Here is a 6351-nt window from a genome sequence, read left to right as displayed (position 1 = left end):
TGCTCTTTCTCCTCTTCTTAATTGGTTTCACAGAGGAAAACATAACTCACAAGTCAGGCTGTGTTATTTTGTACATTTACATATATACATTTTAAGGTCTTTTCAAACATTCATGAATTATACTATCCCCTTTTTCTTGTGATTTAATCTTCATTTAGAGATAGATTATGAAGATTTTCATGTGAATGCATAAATCTCCCCTCACCTTTCTTCATGCTTTTGCCAAATTTCATAATACAGATTTGTCATTCCCTCTTAGAGCGTATAATTTGGTTGCTTCAAATAATTTGATAGTAATGTGACCAGATGAGTACATTGATATATATTGATCTTTGAGAAAACATATGAGTTACCTTGTTTTCATTGGAATAACTGAGTAAAATCACTAGGTCAACATCTATGTTCACACTAGGTATGTGTTTTGTGTTAAATTTTAAGTTATTCTAAATTATCTTCCATAAATATTAAAAATTCCTTATAGTGAAAATGATCAATGAAATAAATTTTCTTCAAATTATGCACTGCATAACTTATGTGGTCACAAAAAAATCAGGAGTGGTATAGTCAGTTTGATAAGGAGAAATACTATCCCATTATTAGGCCCCTGATCTTTTTTTTTTTCATTTTTCTTTTATTATTCATATGTGCATACAAGGCTTGGTTCATTTCTCCCCCCTGCCCCCACCCCCTCCCTTACCACCCACTCCACTCCCTCCCGCTCCCCCCCCTCAATACCCAGCAGAAAGTATTTTGCCCTTATCTCTAATTTTGTTGTAGAGAGAGTATAAGCAATAATAGGAAGGAACAAGGGGTTTTGCTGGTTGAGATAAGGATAGCTATACAGGGCATTGACTCACATTGATTTCCTGTGCGTGGGTGTTACCTTCTAGGTTAATTCTTTTTGATCTAACCTTTTCTCTAGTTCCTGGTCCCCTTTTCCTATTGGCCTCAGTTGCTTTAAGGTATCTGCTTTAGTTTCTCTGCATTAAGGGCAACAAATGCTAGCTAGTTTTTTAGGTGTCTTACCTATCCTCACCCCTCTCTTGCTTTTATCATGTGCTCATAGTCCAATCCCCTTGTTGTGTTTGCCCTTGATCTAATGTCCACATATGAGGGAGAACATACGATTTTTGGTCTTTTGGGCCAGGCTAACCTCACTCAGAATGATGTTCTCCAATTCCATCCATTTACCAGCGAATGATAACATTTCGTTCTTCTTCATGGCTGCATAAAATTCCATTGTGTATAGATACCACATTTTCTTAATCCATTCGTCAGTGCTGGGGCATCTTGGCTGTTTCCATAACTTGGCTATTGTGAATAGTTAGGCCCCTGATCTTAAAGACTCCTCTGCCCTTCTTTTGGTTTCATGGATTCATGCTGGTTAGTTCTTGAGACTTGACCAGATGTCCCATCAGGAGGAAAAAAGATGACTCACAAGGGATGTAGACACATGGAACATTGACCCTGGTAGAGTCAAATGTACTGAAACCCTGACTGTAACTTTTCTTTTTCCTCCACAGTACTTAAATAAGTCCAGGTGTTTTCAAAGAGTCAGAATCTGTGGATTCATCATTCACCTTTCAAAATATAATTCCACCCTTTGCAGTACTGACTGTTCTGATCAATAAAGGTTCATACGATTGTCACATTGATGACTCCAATTGATGAGAAAAGCGGGGGAGAGGAAGAGACTTTGGGAAACCATATTGTCACATGAGATCATATTGCTTATCTAGATTCAACTTCTATCCATTGAGAATCCATTGCAGGTCAAGGGAACATACAAAAGTCTCACTAAATTCATAGCCCTTAAATTTAAAATAATGCTACATGAATAATGCTATGGTCTTAATGTTTGCATCTGTCCAAAATTAATGCTGACTCCTAAGATGATTGTATTAGGATGTTGAGATTTTGGAAGGTGATTAAGTCATGAGTGTGAGGTGTCCATCAATGGGATTGGTACCCTTATACAGAAACGTAGAGAGATCATTCATCTTTTTTCTCAATGTGATGATATGGTGAAAAGATATCATCTCTGAGCTAGAAAGCTGTCCCTCACCAGATACTAAATCTGCTTTGAGTTGTTTTTGTATGTTTTCTTTGATCTTCTCTTCAAGCTCTTTCATGAGTATTTCATGAGCTCTTTTTTGAGTTCTTCTTTAAGCATGTCTTAACAGACCTCATTAGATTCATTACTCATACTTATCATCACTCTACTGAGTCAGCACCTGGGTGTTCATTTTCTTCATTTTCCACTGAATTCTCTATTGAACTGTTGATCTTTTGAGGGGTTGTATTCCTCTGCCTTCTTCTTCTCCCCATGCTTCTATTTTGTGCCATGCTCCTATGCTATTGGTTGGGGGGTTTAATCACCTGCTATCATTTCCTTGACTCAATTACAGTGATATGACTGGCCTAGCTAGGTTGATGTGCTATTTCTGTTCCCTGACCTGGAAGTATAAATTACCTATAACAAATTCACTGATTCAATGCCAGACCAGTTATTTACACTATATAGAAAGAGCTGCTTGGTGATATTATCTATTAGCAGTGGGAATTGTGGGAATAACAGTTGTTTGAACAGAGGTAATACTTATTTAAAGAGATGGCACTAGAAGAAGGGGCAAAAAGGGGGAATTGGGGGAGGAGGGAGGGGTATGAGGTATAGGACTCATAGGGTAATAAGTCCCTAATATGTGTTAATGTGTAGTTCAGTCATTGTGAGCAAGGGTGCTATTGTCAGGGATTGCCAAGGGATAGGAAGGATAGGGTAACATGTAAAGTTTGTATAATAGACTAGTGTGTGGTGAGTGTTGAGGAGGTTGGGGTAATGGGGGGGAGGGGGAAGAGAGGAAGGGAGACAAGAAGGAAAGAGAAAGAAAAAATATGGGAGAAAAGGGAAAGTGAAGAGATAGAGGGCTGAGAGAATTGGTATTTGGACAGAATGGAAGAGGGGTGTAGGGAACAGTAAAATGGAAGAAAATAAAACCGATATATATATATATATATATCGGTTCAATGAATGTTCTGGATTCTTTCTTCTGACTTCAGATAGGGGCTTTGACCAGGACGTCTCCCTTCTTAAGGTTGGTATGCTGGGCTTCCCGTGGCAATTGATGTTGCCCCTCCCTATTGGACAGCTTGGGGGTGGGTTGGCTCACTGTGTTTGACGCTGTCAGTTTCAGCTTGCTCCCAGTTTCTCCAAGGCAGTGCAATACCTAACTTTCACTACAGTGCTGCTGAGTTGCCCCACACTGACATGGGTTACTACAGCTCTGCATTCTGCCCCTCCCCTTCCATTTCTCCAGAGGAGAAATGTTCACTCCATGTACTTGGCCACCAGTTTTGTCTGGGAAGGGGTACAATCAGCTCCTCAGCTGAGTTAGAGTTCTCTTCAAAATGGATAATGTGTCATGCTCACTTTATGGATCTGCAGATTCACTCAGGTGAAAACGGATCAGCTACAGGGCAGCGCAGGCAGGCAGCAGTCAGGGGTTCTGTGTCCATGCATGTTTTGGTAGGTTATGTCTTCCCAGATGTTTGCAGGTCTCTTTCTGCAGTTCTCTGCATTGTGTTTTTGCTGGTGAGGTTGCAGGCACACTCAAGGGGAACTGGGTCAGCAGGCAGATGGCGGTCAGAGGTTCTGTGTTACATATTATGACGAGTCCACGTCTTTCCCCATGCTTGCAGGGCTCTTTCTGCAGTTCTCTGTGTTGTGTCTTTGCTTTACCAACCCAGGAGGGAAGGAAATAAGAGAGAAAGAAAAAGAGAAGAAGAAAAAACAAAAAGTGGCTTCCTAGCTGCTTGACCCTACACTCAGCTCTTCCTAGCCAGCAGATGGACATTCAGGCCAGCAGTGGCCTGACCCTTTGCCCAGCTCTTATGTGCTATAAAAAGCTAGTTTAAGGGTCACTCAATTAAAATTGTGTGCCCTCTATGTGTTGGCAGTACCTTAGTAGGCAGAAAAAGTGTGTTACACAATCCTCTCTGCCTGAAAATCTGGGGTATTTGTTTGAAATTGTGAAGGTCAAGGTCCAAAGTCCAAGGGTCCTTAAACTCTTAAAGAGCAAATAATCAAGTTTATAAATGGGCAAGTGAATTGAACAAAGAGTTCTGAAAAGAAGAAGTGCAAATGGCCAGAAAAACATGAAAAAACGTTCAACATCCTAGGCCAAAAAGTAAACACCACGTTGCGATTCCATCTCATGTGAGTCAAAACTCAATCAGCCAGAAGCTGCGCAGGGCCAGGCATGGCAGCGGCCACTGAGGGTGTCCCGGTGAGGCGTTGCAAGGAGCGGGTTCCAGACGATGCTGCCTGTGGAAACAGCTGAGGGAGCAAAGGAGCCCACCAAGGCTGACATCACCGAGGTCTGCCAGGACATGTTCTCCAAAATGGCCACATTACTTGACTGGGGAACTGACAGCCACAAGTGAAGACTATAAGCTCCCGGAAAATATGAATAAACTAACCAGCTTGAAGTATCTGGAAATGAAAGATATTGCTATAAACATTAGTAGAAACTTAAAGGACTTAAACCAGAAGTATGCTAGACTACAGCCTTATCTGGATCAGATCAACGTAATTGAGGAGCAGGTAGCAGCTCTTGAGCAGGCAGCCTACAAGTTAGATTCTTATTTAAAAAACTGGAAGCCAAGTACAAGAAGCTGGAGAAACAATGAAAACCTTATTTCTATGGGATAAAGTCTTTTTTAATGTAGAAGAATATTTTATAACACCTGAATTTTGAGGTTGATGAATTGTCAAAGCTCCTCAAAGGAGTCTATGCTGGTCATCCCAGGAACATCCCAGTGTTGGAAAAACTGGAGAACTTTGGCTGGCCTTGAACTTACTTTGAGGCAGTATCCCTCAGAAACTCACACTCACAACTCCTTACCTTTTTACTTGAAGGCTTTATCACTCATTCAAAACATACACTCTCAGAGTTCAGGATAAGCCTGGGCTTGCCAGTAGAATCAAATGAGAGGATCTGTTTTTTCTGGTACTGGTTGATTACTTCATTTTTTTCTTAAATGGTCTGTTTTTTGAGTTACATTACTGTGTAAATTTTTTTTGATTAATGATGCTAATGTACTGTTAACAAGATTCTAGGTTAAAAAAGGAAAACAAAAAAAATCAATCAGCAACAAATGATGACATGCTGCTGGTGAGAATGTAAACCAGTGCAGCTACTATGGAGTTCTTTATAGAGATTTTTCAAAATACTAAAAATAAGACTACCCTAAGATCCTGCTATTCCACTCCTATGTACATATCTGAAGGATGTAAGTCAACATACATAACCATACCTGAGCACCCATGTTTATTCTGGCACTATTTACAATAGCCAAGCTAAGGAATCAGGTTAGGTGTCCATCAACCGATGGATAGATAAAGAAAATGTGCTCCCTGCACAAAATGGAGTATTATTCAGGCATAAAGAATGAAATTATTATTTTCAGGAAATGGATAGAAATGGAGACTATTGTGTTAAGTTAAACAAGCCAAAAAGATAAGTATCACATGTTTTCCATCATGCAGAATCTAGGCCTTAAAAAAAACAAGAATGTAAAAAGGAGAACTGTCTTTGGGGAGAACTAGCTGTAGGGTGGAGGTGGAAAACAGGGGGTAGGGGGTGAAAAAAGATCAAGTATATTACATGAACAAGTGAAAACAGAATAATGAAACCCAGTAAAATTGTTTAAAATGAGGTGAAGTTTGAAGGATAAGAAAGAGTACTAGAGGGGTGAATATAATCAATGTACATTATATCCATGTCTGTAAATATCACAATGAAATCTCTTTGTATAGTTCACATACACTAATAAAATAATAGAAACAAACATGAAGACATTAACAAAAATTTTAAAAACTTTTTTCAGAATTTTAAATAATGAAAATAAAAATAAAATCAGAGTGGACTAGGCTATTGGAGAAAGAACTTGGTATCTTTTTTTTATTAAGAAACTTGACATCTTATTGGTATCATAGAATAAAAAAATCACTATAGACACACACTGTTCCTTCCACCTGAGAAACATGACTTCTTATCACTTTCCTCTTGATACTTCTCAACAACTGTCTGTATTCTCAGCATCAGTTACATTTGTACTAAGCCACCTTTGCCAATGAATTTATCTCGCTTGGGTGCACCCTCTGCCCTTTCTTTAGTCATCCTTCAAATCACACAGTGAACTTCATTTTAGTTATTATCAGTCATGTGTCTTCTTTTTAGTAAATGGAGGTCATGGAATAAAAAATTATAATTCAGCTATAACAATCCTAAAATGAAGGTCTCTGTTTCAATGCAGACTTCCTTATAAAAATGCTCCTACTTGCTGAAGTGT

The 6351-nt window shown here is 39.2% G+C and overlaps 1 pseudogene; it reads left to right on the top strand.

Annotated features, from left to right (window-relative positions):
- The first annotated feature begins 4256 nt into the window (after nucleotides 1-4256).
- LOC141417988 (biogenesis of lysosome-related organelles complex 1 subunit 2-like) lies at nucleotides 4257-5073 on the top strand (annotated as a pseudogene).
- Nucleotides 5074-6351: the final 1278 nt, after the last annotated feature.

The sequence above is a fragment of the Castor canadensis genome, chromosome 16, assembly GCF_047511655.1.
Source record: "Castor canadensis chromosome 16, mCasCan1.hap1v2, whole genome shotgun sequence".
NCBI lineage: Eukaryota > Metazoa > Chordata > Mammalia > Rodentia > Castoridae > Castor > Castor canadensis.
Note: the sequence above shows the minus strand (reverse complement) of the source record. Positions and strands in the feature narration are given on the sequence as shown.